Below are 16,363 nucleotides of genomic sequence, written 5' to 3'. Positions count from 1 at the left end.
GAAAAACAAGAAATTGGATCGATTGATCTTTTTCTATCACAGTTGAATTTACCGATATTAGAGGATGCAGATATACAGGAGTTAGAGGAATCATTTACTGATTCGGAAATTAAAATGGCTATGATGGAAATGCCGAACGGTAAATCGCCTGGTGATGATGGATTTTCGTTTGAATTTTATAAAATATTTTATGATGATTTCTCTACAGTGTTTGGGGATGTATTACGTCAAGTTGGAGAACATTATGAATTACCTGAGTCTTGTTCTAGTGCTTTAATTACAGTAATTCCAAAGAAAGATAGAGATCCTTTGAAAGTATCTTCATATAGACCAATTTCATTGTTAAATGTAGATTATAAAATAATAGCTAAAATATTAACGAATAGATTGGCTAAATTTTTACCTAAGTTGATTCATATGGATCAAACAGGTTTTATAAAGAATAGATATGCTTCAGATAATATTCTGCGCGTGATTAGTTTGATTAATAGATTTCGACAATCTTCAGACCACCCGATGGTGATATCTTTAGATGCAGAAAAAGCATTTGATAGAGTTGAGTGGAATTTTTTGTTTAAAGTTCTGGAGAAATTTAAGTTTGGTCCTTTTTTTATTGGTTGGATTAAGGCTTTATATAGTAAACCGATAGCTAGAGTATTGACGAATGGCTTGATTTCTGAACCTTTTAAATTGACTCAATCAACTCATCAAGGTTGTCCTTTATCACCAGCTTTGTTTGCGTCAGTGATTGAACCTTTAGCACAGCTGATAAGACAAAATACACAGATACAAGGTATGAAAGTTTTAGATGAGGAGTATAAAATTAATTTATTTGCTGATGATGTATTGGTGTATTTAATAAACCCAGCTCAGTCACTTTTGCTCTTGAAGGAGTGTTTAATACAATATGGATGTCTTTCTGGATATAAAGTTAATTGGGAAAAAGTGAAATATTACCAGTAAGTGAAGGAGATTATTCAGTTTATAAGAATATTATTAATTTGAAATGGACTGATCCAATTAAATATTTGGGTATAATTCTGAATGTTGATTATCAATTTTTATATAAATTACATTATGTTCCGTTAATAAAAAAAATTAAAACTGATTTGATTAAATGGAAAGATTTACCTATTAATTTATTGTGTAGGATAAATACAATTAAGATTAATATTTTTCTGCATATGCAATATTTGTTTCAATCTATTCTGTACTTACTTGATAATATTTTTTTTGAGATTTGAATAAAATGGTTAGGGAATTTTTATGGAGAGGTAAATTTTCGAGAGTAGCGTTGAATAAATTAACTTGGAAATATGAGTTAGGGGGATTACGTTTACCACATTTTCAAAATTAATATGAAGCAGCCCAACTTAAATTTATTAGTTCCTTGATGGATTTGGAACAGCCTCCTAGTTGGGCCAAAATTGAGATGGCAAATATTTCTGAATTTGAAATACATCAATTTTTGTTTAGATGGCATATTAATTTGTTACTGCAATATAATGTGCCTATACTAAAACATTTAATGAAGCTATGGATTAAGAAAAATAAAATGATAGGCTCTGGGGCTGAATTATCGGCTTTGATTCCATTGTATAATAATCAACTTATTTCTTTTTCAATACATAATCGAAGTTTATTGCATTGGAGATTTAAAGGTGTGAAGAATTTGGGAGATTGTTTTAAAGAGGATAAATTTTTATCTTTTAATCAGATGAGGGACAGTTTTGGTGTTGATAAGAACTCTTTGTTTCTCTATTACCAAATTCGATCTTTGGTAAAACGCACGTTTTGTAGAGATATGATTTTACCTGAAATGACTAAATTTGAGATTTTTCTTATGAAGGTACCAGAGAAGGGTTATATTTCATCTATGTTTCAAATATTACAGGATGGTATGGATAAAGAGGGTTGGGATAGGTCTAAACGTAACTGGGAAGCGGACATTGGTTTTATTTTTTTCTGAGGCTGATTAGTTAGATATTTGTTATGATAATGTAACTAGATTGATAAATGCATGTTATGCAATGATTAACTATATTTTTTAACATCAATTATACTTAACACCTGAAAAATTTTAAAAGTATGGTTTTCATGAATCAGATTTGTGTTTTAGATGCGGTAATTTTGTTGGAACTTTTTTCATGCTGTTTGGTCATGTATACATATACAATCTTTTTGGAAGAAAATTCAATTGTTTTTAGAATACCTGTATAAGATTAAAATACTTTTAGATCTGACAATGTTTTTATTGGGTAGTTTGCAACCTTTGAAAAGTTTGGGATTAGATAAGTTTCAACTTGCTTTTATATTTAGCTTTATCTGTAGTGAAAAAATGTATTGCTAGTACGTGGAAAGATACAAATATGATTGATATTAATAGATGGCATAATGAGATTAAATATTGTTTAATAATGGAAAAAAATACATATGTTTTGCGTAATAATTATAGTTCTTTTTATTAATAAGTGGTTGTTATATTCAGAATATTTACATTTCACTTTAAATTGATTAGATCTTAATATGTATGCTTAATTTTTTAAAATATTTTTTTCTTTATGGCTCTCCTTAGGAGAGTTGGCTGAAGGGGGGGGGTGTTCTTTTCTTTTCTTTTTCTATATATAAAAAATAACGTTCATGTTTAGGGTTAATTGTTGTATATGTTATGTACTAATTGTTTTTTGAACGACATAAATAAAGTTTAAAAAAAAGCAAGTTTGTGGATGACACAATATGTTTACAGTCTGGGGACAGATTCGGAAAGGGAGGAAGGGGGGTTCGATATTCAGTGTGGGGAGGCTGCATATAGCTTCTGATTTTAGAGGCCCTCCATTCCGAACCATTGCGGGGGAGGGGATCAGAATATTCAAAGGTCACGCTTTTAAGGTGACACAGGAAGTCCAGACCCAACAGCACCGGAGCACATAATTCATCAAGTACATACAGGCGTATTTTACAAAATTCCCCCCCTCCCCTTCAAACGACAGATGTATTATGCAGTGTTGTTGAATATGCATAGAATGTGAATGAGATGCAAGGAATATGCGATAATTGGAAGGATTCATCTTTAGGTTGTACTCTTACACAGTCCGTGAGTCTATGAAGCTTTCAGTAGTGCCTGTGTCAATTAGGCATTTAGTGGAATATCCATTTACCTTCACAGTCACTATGGAGTTGCTGAGCTGATGAAGTCTGTTCTGATCTAGAATCATCGAGGCTAGGACCCTGGAGTCTCCATATTCCTCACTCGAGTGGTCCCTACCATCCTGGGTTGCCCTGCATGGGTAAGATGGCATCAACCTTGTGGCACAGCAAGATGGCCGCCCTCCTTGCTCCTCTAATGATGGTAGTGCAGAGTTTGAATTTGGGTCACAGCAAAATGGCCACCGAGCATTTTTGTGCCTTTTCCTCACTGCCACTCCCCATCATTGTATGTGCACAGCAAATGGGTTCAGATGAATTTGGGGCAGACAGCTTAGGGCTGGAATTGGATCCGGGAGCAGTGCAGGCCACGGACTTCCCTGGGCTTCCCCTCGTGCAGCAAACCCTCACCCATTGCCCTTTCTTGCCACAGCTGGAACACTCTGAGTCTTTAGCCAGATAACGAGATTGGGATGCTGCCTCTTGACACAGAAAAAGCACTCCCTAGCACGCGAGCGCTCACTAACACGGGAAGCAGCAGCCATTGGGGCTGGGGTAGTGGGAGCGGCCAGTCCTTGGAAGTTGTCACTTGGGTAAGCGAGCTTGTTGGCTTTGAGGTCGTCACTCTTGAGCTTGGCCTGTTCCAATGATTTGGCCAGTTCAACGTCATTAGCCAGGTCCTTCTTACCTGACTCAAGTAGTTGCTGCCTCGTGTACCTTGAGCAGCCACCCGCAACTAGAGGATCTGTTCTTCACTTATGCAGCCCGTAGCTGCTTTGTACCTGCTCTTGGCAAGCATAAATAAATCCAGCAGGTAGTCATCAATGATCTCCCCTGGCCATAGGCGAAGTTGAGTGAGTCGGTGCCTCCCTGGGACCTCATTTTGTGACTTCAGCATCAAATGTAGTGCAGTCCCTGATGACTGCATACCCTTTCATTCCTACCCTCAAAACGAGTGCAGACCTCCTAAGTTCATTGGTGTGGAAGACATTTCTAGTCATGTTCTGGTAGGCCTGGAAGCAGTCTAACCAGTATGTGAACTCTTCAATCATGTTGGGGGACAGAGGGTCTATCAGCAGTGTACCTGGCTTGAGTAGCGCTTTGATCATTTAGGGAATAAGCTAATAAAATTGTAGCGCGAATAAAAGCTCTCACGACTGGAGGGAGAACAAATGCTTTTATTAGCTTATAACTAAGGGTAGGGTCTCACAATAGTCTTCAGAAGGGTTCAGTGTTTAGGTGGGAAACCAAGGTTATATGTGGGCAGATCGGGGTGGATCCAGCCATCAGCACAACACACTACCAGTGAATCCCAGTTCGCTGCAATTGGTTACCCTCCTACGTGACCTGCTGAGTTTCTCCAGCACATTTGTGTATTGCCCCATCATCTGCAGACTTTCTTGTTTAACTTATTCCCTGTCCTTCCTGACCTACTTGGAATGCATTCCAAATTTGCATAATGCAACTTCAACATTCTCCTCTATGTTCTCACTCTATCCCTGCTCCATTCACTCATTCACCAGGTAATTTTATTTACAGGTAATTCCCATGGTCAACCCAATCAGAGATGTCTCCACTTGCCCAAGAGCTTCAGGGCTTCTTTTCTCCCCAATTCTGACAATGGACTTCAACCTGAAATGTTAACTTTGTCTTTCTTTTCATTGATGAGGCTTTTAACTATATTTTGTGCTTTTAATTTATAGTATTTGCATATATTTAAATTTCTGCAGTTTAGCATTATGTGCCAAGCCCATTATTCCCCAAAAAACACCAGAATGCACTGCAAATATTTAGCATGTCAGATAATGACTTCAAATAGAGAAAGAGTTGATCTTGGAGAGTGATGACTTCTCCAGTGTTATAGCCAATCTCTCCTTCGATCTCGAGAAACACAAATGCAGCAGATGCCAGATTCATGAGGAAAGATCTTGATTGTGGGCTCAGGAGGAGTAGCAGACCAGTACAGGCATTAGAGTGGGAGAAAGCCATTCTGCTGAGAAGGAGAAGCCTGTAAGAGGACCCTACAGGGTAGGAGACCAGAGCAGCAGACGAACAAGGAGTTTGGTGGCTGAAGGATTCACATAGGCAGCAGGCTGCTAGAGACTGGCTCATGGGAACCAGGTATTGGGACCGGGTTTTTCTAAGGGCGGCAATGGCACCTGAAAGGCCTTGGGCATTAACAGCTTCCTAATGTTATCAGACATTTGGAACCAGGGACCAAAGAGGGTGACAGATGGTTGGAGCTCTGGTTCACCATTAGAATAGACAGGAGGCCATTCAGCTATGGAGGTAATAGGAGTACAGGAGACAGTGGCCAAGGTAGGAGCTCTCCTAAAGAACATTGGATAGTTGGTCCAACAGCAGCAGCTAATTAAAATAGTCATGGTTAGTGAGAAGCTGAGAGGTATCTGCCAGGCATGTGCAGCTCAATGCTTTGAAATATACGAGAGCTTATACTTAACACTGTAACAGTTCCCCTTGATCAGCTGGTGTTTCTTTTGGCTGGTTTATGCCAATATGCTTGTATAAAGCAACTTCTATCCAATGTTTTTTTTTCTAGGAGAGCTCCTTTAAACAGTAATTGGGTAAAATAGAACACAATAATTTTGTTTTCCAAGGTTCAATGTTCCTTTATTGTCCTGTACATAATACACAAAATGTGTTTACTTTTGTTTGCAATGTAAAAGCACCCAAAGAGATACCACAGGTCCAGCACCCCTATCAAAAAACCAAAAGAGAAATCCTACAGAGACATCAGGTGTCCATGGATCCCACCACCTCTTCCATGGCCAGTGCCTCCTGTACTCCTATTACCTCCATAGCTGCATGGCCTCCTTTCTGTTCCAATGGTGAACCTGAGCTCCAACCATCTGTCAATTCCCTTAGTCGCTGGTTCCAAATGCCCGATGTGATTAGGAAGCTTTTAACACCCAAGACCCTTCAGGTGCCTTGCTCGCCATTGCCACCCTTACATATCCCAGTCCCGATACCTGGTTCCCATGAGCCAGTCTCTAGCAGCCTGTGTGAGACCTTCAGTCATCAAGCCCCTCACTCATCTGGTGCTGTGCTCTCCTACCCTCAACAGCAGCTCACAGGTGGATACTAATGGTGAGTCACACAAGGTTCTATTTGATAATGTTCAATCAATGGTTCCTTTGCTCAAGCAAAGGTTAACGTTGCAGTCAGAACTTAATTACTTATTTGATCTTGTGAGCTGCCTTTGCTCCTGGCTCAATACAAGAGTAGTTTAAATTTAAAGATAATCTGATCTAGCTGGTATATTGCCAGATAATCCCCCTGGCCTACTTTAAATAACCACCTACCCAAATCTCACCATGCAGCTGGATTTTACATTGCCTTTATTCTTGAGTTAAATTTTATTGCAATTAAAAACTAACCTTTATATTGGAGAAGGTCAAAAATGCCTTGTGACTGGAGGCTATCAAATTACAGTTATAGAAACACCATGCAATTTCTAGAATATCAGTTCTTCTATGATATAAACAATTTTTTTTTCAAACTAAAACCCCAAGCTTCCCAAACATAAAATTGAACAAAAGCATTGTCATGAGTGAGAAAGGCCAACCGTAGGTAGTCCGTTTCATTCAGCCGATATCTAGGCTGCTCATGAAGAGTAACCAAAGAAGTTCGACTGCATTTTGTATTTAAATACAAAACATTGTACTGGTTGTGGAATTTGCTATTCTTTCTAATTAGCAGCTGAAGTACAATTGAGAGTAATCTGTACCGTAAAGGAGAAAATCTATCAGTTGAATTGACTGGAAGAATACTGGAATATTAAGATGCCCAATACCAGCTGAAGAATATTACATCAAATTTGAGATAACAACAATAAAAGATTTCAGGACTTTTACTGTGGAGAAAGACCTTAAACCTATATCCTTTAGTTACCCATACCAATATTCAGGGCAAAAAAATATTCACCTGATCTATTCCTTTCATGATTTTGTATACATCTACAAGATCACCTCTCATGCTCCTATGCTCTAGAGAATAAAGCCCTAGCCTGCTTCACCTCTCCCTATAGTTCAGTCCTGGCAGCATCTTTTTAAAGCTCTCTGCACCCTCTCCAGCTTGACAGCATCTTTCTTGTCGCAATACTCCAAATGGACATCCCTAACATATTATATAACTGCAACATGCCCTCCCTACTTCTATAATCAATAATCTGACTGATGATCAATGTGTTAAAAAGCCTTTTTGACCACTCTATCTACCTGTGATGCTAAGGTACTATGCATCTGTACTCCAAGATCCCACTTCTCCACAACACCCCCAGATCCATACCATTCTGTGTAGGTTCAACTTCCCAAAATACAACATCTCATATTTCTCTGTATTAAATTCCATCAACCACCATTCCTCTGCCCACTTGCCCAACTGATCAAGATCCTGCTGCAATATTTGCCAGCTGAATTCACTCTCTACAATACCAGATACTTTAGCGCAGTGGTTTTCAAACTTTTTCTTTCCACTCACATGCCTTTTTAAGTAATCCCTATGCCATAGGTGCTCAGTGATTAGTTCCCGAGCTTTTCCCCTGCAGCCCTTCTTGAATAAACATTTTTCACCCTCCAGTCTTCTGGCACCTCACCTGGCACCTGGAATTTTCTCTGAGGCCTCCCACAATTTCCTCAGATATATTGGCTCAGACCCAGGAAATTTGTCTACTTTCAAATGCATCAGAACCTTTCGCACCTCCTCAACTACAGCACTGATTTTTCTTAAGACATTACTATTTACTGCCCCAAGTTCTCCAGTCTCCATGAGGGGGTAAAACAAAAACAATAGGAACCTAAAGGGTAACTTTTTTTTGATACACAGAGTAGGGTGAGTGCATGGAACTGATTGCCAGAGGAGGCAGTTGAGGCAGGTACTACTGCAATGCTTGAGACAAATTTGGATGGATAGATAGATATGGTAGGCTTAGAGGGTTATGGGCTAATCAAAGGCAGTTGAGACTCATGTGGGTGGGACATTTTGTTCAGCATGAGAAGGTTGGGCCGAGTGGCCAGTTACCATGCTCTATGACTCAGTGACTTGCTTCTGGACTGTGGCAAGAGAACCAATAGCACCAGCTGGAAATAGTCAGAGGCAGTGAGATACCTGGAAATCCCCAGTAGGGATCTGCATTTCAACACTGATGTGAATGTGGTCAGGTGATCCTTAGGTTGTGTCCAGATGTAGCATTATATCATTATCTATGCGCAGGTCCCCCAACAAATTCAGGGAACTAAAAGATGCACTTCGAGCTTGGAACTTCATGCAGATTCATTAGCATTCAAATTATTTCAAACTTGTTGATCTTCCAACAGCACAATATTTATTAATGCAGTGATCAACCCTGTTGTTTCAGTGAAAAAAACAATTTAAATGATACAGCTTCATTTCCATTTCTCATATAAAATTGTCATATTTAACATTTATGATTTTATTTTACTTGTCTCCTCTGTATTCCAGTACCTGATTGATTTTAATAGTTGACTGCATTTGCGTTTTGCGTTTGATTTCAGAGGTTAAGATCCAATGGTAATGAAGATTTGATTTTAATCTCCCTAGTCACTGAAGTCTCAGATTCTTTGGCCATGGTGTTATCATTTTACGCTTTCAACAATGCAGCAAAACGCACAATGTATTTAAAGCTGGATGTATATAACCTTTTCCAAAGTTAAACAATGTGCTACTCCCAAAATTCAAGTAAGGGCCTTCAATCCCTCTTCAGGTGGTCTCTCAAACCAAAGATTTTTGCACTGATAAATTTACCCATATTAATGATTTATCATCAACGTGTGCACATCACAAGAATTGTTGCATGGAGAGTAGTCACTGTCACCAAAGGGTTTTCTGAAACCTGGGCTCTGCGTGGCTCAGCCTGTTTCATCTGGAATCCTGCAGCCTAGTGAGTTTACAGCAAAAAGCAAAAAATGTTTTTTTTTAACTTCCTTATTATAAACTGTTTGATATCAGGCTTTATTCCTGTTCAGAACTCTATCACATAACACATTGCTGTTAGCAATTTAATATCCTGCCCTATTCCTGATTCTCATGTCAATATATTTCACATTTGATACATCAACATCAAATAAATAATTCCTTGTGACTTTTTGAGTGTCGCATGACTTATCTGGTCAAGATAGTAAATTCTGTTGGACACAAAGTTGGTAAGGACAGCGATTGGGATACAAGTCGTGGAAAGATAGGGACCAGAAAAAGACCTTTCAGCCCACCAAGGCCACCCAGACCATCAAACACCCATTTACACTAATGCTACATCAATCCTGTAACTTTAAATTCCACTTTACATTCTTATTATCTCAACCCTAAAGGTACCACTCACCTATGCACATTGGCCACCGATAAATCAGAGGAAACCAAGTCGTTGTGTGGTTACGGGGGAAAATGTGCAAACACCATGCAGACAGCCCGCAAGGCCAGCTCCACTGCACCATGGTCCTGGTGTGGATTAGGTTTAAAAAGGCCTGGGGTTAGGGAGAAATGTAAATAAAATAATAATGTGATTAAACTGGTGAGCTACCATTGGGAAAGTTGCTTCACTGGCTGACTTTAAATGTGCAGTGAGGATGGATGGTAGAACCGAAGGCAGGTGCAGATGGAGCTGGAATCAAAAGGAATTGCTTTGGTTTTGATGAAATGCTGAGCAAACATACTGTTGTTTAATAACCTTCTGTGGCGAGAAAGTTGGGGGGCGATGATGGCAGGGGTTAACTGGATGGTTCTTTCAGGCTAAAATCTCTGCTATAATACTCTGTGACTTTCTTCTTCTTGGCTTGGCTTCGCGGACGAAGATTTATGGAGGGGTAAATGACTCTATGACTTTAATATAAAAAGAAATGTACGGCAATGTATTTACTGCCAGCTATAACATTTTTAGATTGGAGTTGGGTGGAAAAGTTAATCGCGCCTGTTGAGATTTCAGTTTGTTTTCTCAGAAGCTCTCACCTTCCAGCCTCATATTGAGAAAATATGTGTCTGAATTCATTGGAAGTTTGGGCAGACTTGTTATCTTTTTAAAATAGAAACACATTAATTTACACACGTAGCTGATAATACCACTGACGATAAATGAGCCAGGATGCAATGCCTGGATCACAGGATACATGTGAATGTCTCATGGATGTTTCTTTGTTTTTTCCCCTGGGTTTCTTGTTTTCAAACACCTTGGCAGCACAAAGTGGCATTTTTTAAAAAGGAGCTGTGAGCATTTTAACAGGAAGGCTGCTTAGTGACTTTTTGTAATAAATGTCAATGATCTATATTTAAGGATAAGGCATGGTTAAGATATTTACAGATGGTAGAAAAATCCCAAGGTGTTGATAGTGAGGGAAAACTTCTCAGGTTGCTGGAAAAGTGGCAAAAACCAATAGGGAGGAGTGTGAAGCTGCAACAGGGAACGACAATCATGCTTGCTGGATGTTAAAAAAACCCAGCATGCAGTAGGTAGTTGAGAGGTTTCATAATCAGTGAAGCAGGATGAATCTCTACAATTTTTCCATGTTTGTTTATGATTGGTGGTGAACAATCAACTTACTCGTGGGATGAGAAGAATATCCCTGCTTTTGAGAGTGGAGACCAAGTTCAACTAGTCGTGCCGAGTTGATGATCTCCCATCACCGAAACCAGTCTTCAGCCAATTTGATTATTCCAGGTGATAGAAAGAAATGAGTGAAAGTACCTGATACAGCAAAAGCAATGGGACCACACAACATCCCAACTCCAGGATTGAAGTCCTGTGTTCCAGAATTAGCTACACCTCTAGCAAAGTTGTTTAAGGAGAATAGTTACAACACTGGCATCCATCCAACAATGTGGATAATTGTCCAGGTGTGTCCAGTTTACAAAATGTGGGACAAATCCAATCTATCTAATACTGCTCAATCAGTCAACTCTGAGTCAAGAAGGCTTGGTGTGTTCGGATTTTCTTGTCAACACAGATAATCAATTGCTGTTCTTGAATTTGGACTGTGATTGGGGGAAGGTAGGGGGGCGAGAGTGGAGTCTGTAGTGAAGGAAAGGAAATAGTTTTGCTTCAGGTAAACCATGATCAGGCTCTTATGAACCTTTCAACAACATGAAGGTCCTTTACTTCTTAACAACATTAATAAATCATGAATCACAATAATATGGAGTTTACAAATATATGCTGATTAATATATAATAAGAAAAAAATGAAAAATAAAACAACTAATCCCTCCCCTCCCCAACTCTTACTAACTCTATTAAACTAAAACCTAAGTCTAAAATCCCCAATAATATAGCTGTGTATTAATTTGGATTGCTTTGGAGGACACGCTAGGATCTAAAAAAACGTTTTCTAATAATATCCTTACTCATTTCAGGGAAAATTTCACCGGCTGGAGGACTCAAAGAAATAATTTATAATTTTAGTCCCATTATTCGAGCATACGGGCTCCAAACTTGTAAAAATACAGAATATTTACCCCTCAAATTATAGTGTAGCAGGCTAAGCGACCACACGGTTAGGCAGTTGGCCAACTCAAGATGGCGCGGATCCTCTTCACTCCCGAGGAGAAGCCTGCGGTTGATGCCACATGTTGCCCAGGGGAACTCCTCGCTTCCAGGTGATGCACCACTGGCCTGGGAATGACACTGCAATGCGCTGATGTCACTTCCGGAAGCTAACACACACGTCACCGGAAGTGGGGGTTCCCTTATGTGCAGTGCGAAGAAATAAAATAATAAAGTCAGTTACTGGTCCACCCTTGCACCGTGTGAACGTCTCTTTATTCCGTAGCACTGCCGTAGCAGATACTACAATGGTGACCTCAATGGTTCCAGACCATGAAAGCGGTATTGGATTGGGCCACAGTCCTGGCACAGTCAGACTCAACCTCCCTGCTGGCCCTTACAACAGATGTGTTGAGCAGAGCAGCGAGCACAGTGCTGTAACAATGGGTCAATGAGCCCTGGTGCCCCCAGCCTTCTTCAGCAAAAACCTCAAGATACCAGAGCTCAATTACAGTGCATTCTACCCCGAGCTGTTGGCCCTGTACATGGTGATATGACACTTCTGATACATGTTAGAGGTAAAGGTTTTCACTGACTACACAGACCACAAACCACTCACTTACGCACTCAGCAAGGTATCAGACCTGTGGTCAGCGAGGCAACAGCATCACTTCTCCTACATCTAGGAGTACACCACAACGTTGCAGGCAAGTCCAACGTGATGGCCGATGCCTTATCCAGACCCACAATCTCTGCAACCTGAGGGGGGATTGACATCACCCAGCTTGGCAAGGACCAGGCAGAGGACATGGACATCCAGGCCTACTGGACAGCCATCACCAGCCTTCTGTCCCTCACCAGGAGGCCTGTCCCTAATGTGTTACGTATCCACAGGGTTCCCCAGACCCATCATACTCATGACCTGGTGACAGCGGGTTTTTGACCAGATCCACGGCCTGTCCCACCCATCCATAAGGTCCACGGTCTGCTTGTTTTGTCCGACAAGTTCATGTGGCATGGCCTCCACTGAGCCATGACCCTGTGGGCTAAAATCTGTTTGCAGTGCCAAAGCATCAAGGTGCATAGACACACCAAAGCCCCACTCCAGACTTATGAGCCAGCACAGTGCCGATTTGAGCACATGCATGTAGACATTGTCAGCCCACTCCCCATGAGCCAGGGTATACGGCATCTTTTCAACAATCGATAGTTTTATCTGTTGGCTGGAAGCCATACTCCTTCCCTCGTGCAACACAGAGACATGCGCCAGAGCCTTTATATCCACCTGGGTCGCACGCTTCGGAGACCCATAGACGAAGGGGCACAGTTCCCTTCCTCGCTCTGGACTGACCTAACCAAGTTCTGTGGCAGCCAGTTGCACTACACCATGGCCTACCACCCTCAGGAAAACGGCCTAGTTAAGTATTTCCACTGTCACCTGAAGGCAGCCCTGAAAGCCTGAATTGGGTGGACGAGTTCCCGTAGGTGCTGTTAGCATCCATACAGCACTGTAGAAAGATCTACCAGCCTTGTTCACTGAGATGGTTTATGGTTTCCCACTTACCACTTCTGAGTACATTCTCTTCAACCTCCCCCAGCCCACAGCCCAGCACCTTAGACATCTTCCAGAGGTTGAGGGTGTAAACAGGTGCCCCCGCCACCATCCCGACATGGCTCTCCACCCTGACACATCCCCGCGGACCTAAAGTCCACCAACTATGTCTTCATGCGGCGAGAACAAGGAACACGTCTACAGTTTCCCTATGAAGGCCCATTGAAGGTGTTGCAGAGAGATGGTGTCGTGTTTACATTGGACATTGATGGTCGGCAGGACAGATTCACAATTGACCTCCTCAAGGCAGCGTACCTGGACTTAGACTTGCTGGCTCCAGACCCCCCAGGTCAGGCGCAGAGGCCATCCGCCCAAAGACTGTACAGTAACATGTGGCAATTCTGGAGGGGGTGGTGTAGCAGGTGATAAAAGGGATCCCTGTCTACTCAATCTTGATAAATTAAATGATTGAGCAACCTATCCTCTACTTTAGCTTTAGGATTTTTATATAAAGCTTTAATCCAATTTATAAAATCCAAATCAAAACCAAATTTACTCAAAACTTTAAATAAAAATCTTATTCTAATTTATCAAAAGCTTGTTCTGTACCTAAAGGCACTACTATACTTAAGTCCTTTTTCTTTTGTGCTAGATGAATTATACTTAATAACCTTACTATATTTTCTAACATTTGTCTATTTTTATCAATTCAGGAAGATAATCATTAATCCTATTTGCTAATACTTTTGCTATAATTTTATAATCAACATTTAATAATGATATAGGTCTATATGAAGCTGGTTTTAATGGATCTCTGTCTTAATTATTGCTGTTGAAAAATATTCTGGAAGATTATGAGATTTAAAAGCATGTTCTATTACTTTCATAAATAAAGGAATCGTCAAATTTTTTAATTCTTTATAAAATTCAACTGGAAACCCATCTTCCCCTGGAGATCTATTATTTGTAAACAATTAAGTGCATTATAGACTTCTTGTTCAGTAAAAAGATATCTAAATAATCTTTACCTGTCTCAGTTAATGTTGGTAATATGATTTGTGACAAATAATCATCTATAATTACATAATCATGTAATGATTCAGATGTATATAATTTTTCCTAAAATTTCTTCAAAGTTTCATTTATTTCTTGTGGTTTAATGTCACTTGATTAAGATTCTGTTGTATTGTTCTAGAAGTCGGTTCTGCTTTTAATTGCCAGGCTAAAACTTTATGAGATCATTCTCCTAATTCATTATATTTCTGTTTAGACAGTAATATCATTTTTTCTGTTTTGTATGTAAGCATTGTATTATATTGTAATTTCTTATTAGTTAAATTTCTATATTTAATCTCTGAAGGTAATTTTTGAATTTCTTTTTCTAACACTGATATTTCATTTTCTAATTTATTTATATCTTTCATATATTCCTTTTTTTATCTTGAAGTATAACTTACAATTTGTATGAGAAGGATAGTCTCTATCTTTAGGATGTATCCTTCTCCATATATCAATTAAGTTTAAATCCTTCATTAAATATAACAATGTTTTAGCTGCTTTAGATTCAACTATTGTTCTCGATGAGTTTGGCAAAGTCAGACGACAGAGACATTCTGAATTGGGCTCCACGGTCCATGGTGATGTGTGATGGAACACTGAAATGGGCGATCCAGGAGGAGAAAAATGCCATGGTGCAGGTGTCTGTGGCTATGTCAGGAAGGGAAACCACCTCAGGCCACCTGATGTGCCTGTCCACCATTGTGAAGAGGTATCGCTGCCTCCTAGAGATGGGGAGGGTCCTGACGATGTCCACATGGACATACTGAAAATGACATGTAGTGGATTTGGACTCCTGAACTGGCGGCCAGGTGTGGGTCTGGACTTTTGCCAGTTGGCAGTTGGGGCATGTTCGTGCCCACTCTGTGACACATTTGTGTAAGCCGTGCCAGACAAACCTGATGGAGATCATGTGGACTGGGTTGTGGATGGAGGGGTGAGATGGAATACTTGTATTAGATGGAACACTTCCTTTCACCATTTGGCTGGGATCGCTGGCCAAGGGATCTCAGAGGAGACGTCACAGAGGATAGTGGTCTTGCCATCATCGAGGGGCAGGTCTACTAGCTGAAGGCCAGTCAGATTTGTATGGAAACAGGCGATGTTGAGGTCCGTCTTCTCTGCGTGGGCCAACTCTTAGTAGTCAACAGCATGCGACAAACGGCAGATGGCTGGCCTGGAAAGGGCATCTGTGTCAAAATTGTCTTTGCCTGAGCGGTGGCGTACATTGGCGGTGAATTCAGAGATGTACGACAGGTGTTATTGCGGATGAGCCAACCAGGGGTCAGAGACTTTGGTGAAAACGAAGGTCAGCAGTTTGTGGTCAGTGAATTTTCTTCCTTCAAGGAAATGGTAAATGGCCGGGTAGAGAGCCAGCAGTTCCCTGTCAAAGGTGCTGTACTTGTGCTCGGGTGGGAGCAAATGGCGAATAAAACAGGAAAGTGGCTTCCACATATTGTCCATAAACTGCTGGAAGACTGCTCCTATTGTTGTTGCGGACGCATCAACTAAAATGGTGGTTGGGGCCTCCAGCTGTGGGTGTACAAGGATGATTGAACTGGGGAGGGCATCTTTTGTCTTCTCAAAAGCCACCGTAGTATTTTCATGGAGGCGGAGATGAGGTTGAAGAGGGGTTGCTTAATTTCAGCCACCTGGGGAATAAACCTGTTGTAGAAATTGACCATTCTTACAAATTCCTGCAGGCCTTTAAGTGTGGTAGGCTGTGGAAACTGGCGAATGGCCTCTACTTTGTCCAGAAGGGGCACTGCACCATCCTTGGTTATACGGTAGCCCAGAAAATCTATCTGTTGACAGCCAAATTCGCATTTGGCCAGATTGATGGTGAGGCATTGACAGGAAAGGAGCTGGCGGTGGTGGGCGACATGTTACTCAGCCGTAGCGCTTTCCACCAAAATGCCATCCAGGTATATTAAGGCATGTCCCGCCCTACAGCATCCATTAGCTGCTGGAACATTTGGGCTGTGTATTTAAGGCCAAAGGACATCTGTAGAAATTCCAAAAGGCCAAAAGGGGTGATAATGGCTCTCTGTTGTATTTTGTTGGGGTGAATCGGTATTTGATGGTAGCCCCTGATGAGGTCAA

The 16,363-nt window shown here is 40.7% G+C and overlaps 1 long non-coding RNA gene across 2 annotated transcripts in view; it reads left to right on the top strand.

Annotated features, from left to right (window-relative positions):
* Positions 1-16,363, top strand: part of LOC138739331 (uncharacterized) — a 334,221-nt gene that overhangs the window by 291,339 nt on the left and 26,519 nt on the right. Inside the window, exons 9-10 of one of the 2 annotated variants that reach the window (XR_011342173.1) lie at positions 731-793; positions 11,523-11,760. This is a non-coding gene — a long non-coding RNA (uncharacterized lncRNA). Of the gene's footprint in view, positions 1-730; positions 794-11,522; positions 11,761-16,363 lie in introns of those variants that run through there. The other variant, XR_011342172.1, reaches the window with a different exon arrangement.

The sequence above is a fragment of the Narcine bancroftii genome, chromosome 7, assembly GCF_036971445.1.
Source record: "Narcine bancroftii isolate sNarBan1 chromosome 7, sNarBan1.hap1, whole genome shotgun sequence".
Lineage (NCBI taxonomy): Eukaryota > Metazoa > Chordata > Chondrichthyes > Torpediniformes > Narcinidae > Narcine > Narcine bancroftii.
Note: the sequence above shows the minus strand (reverse complement) of the source record. Positions and strands in the feature narration are given on the sequence as shown.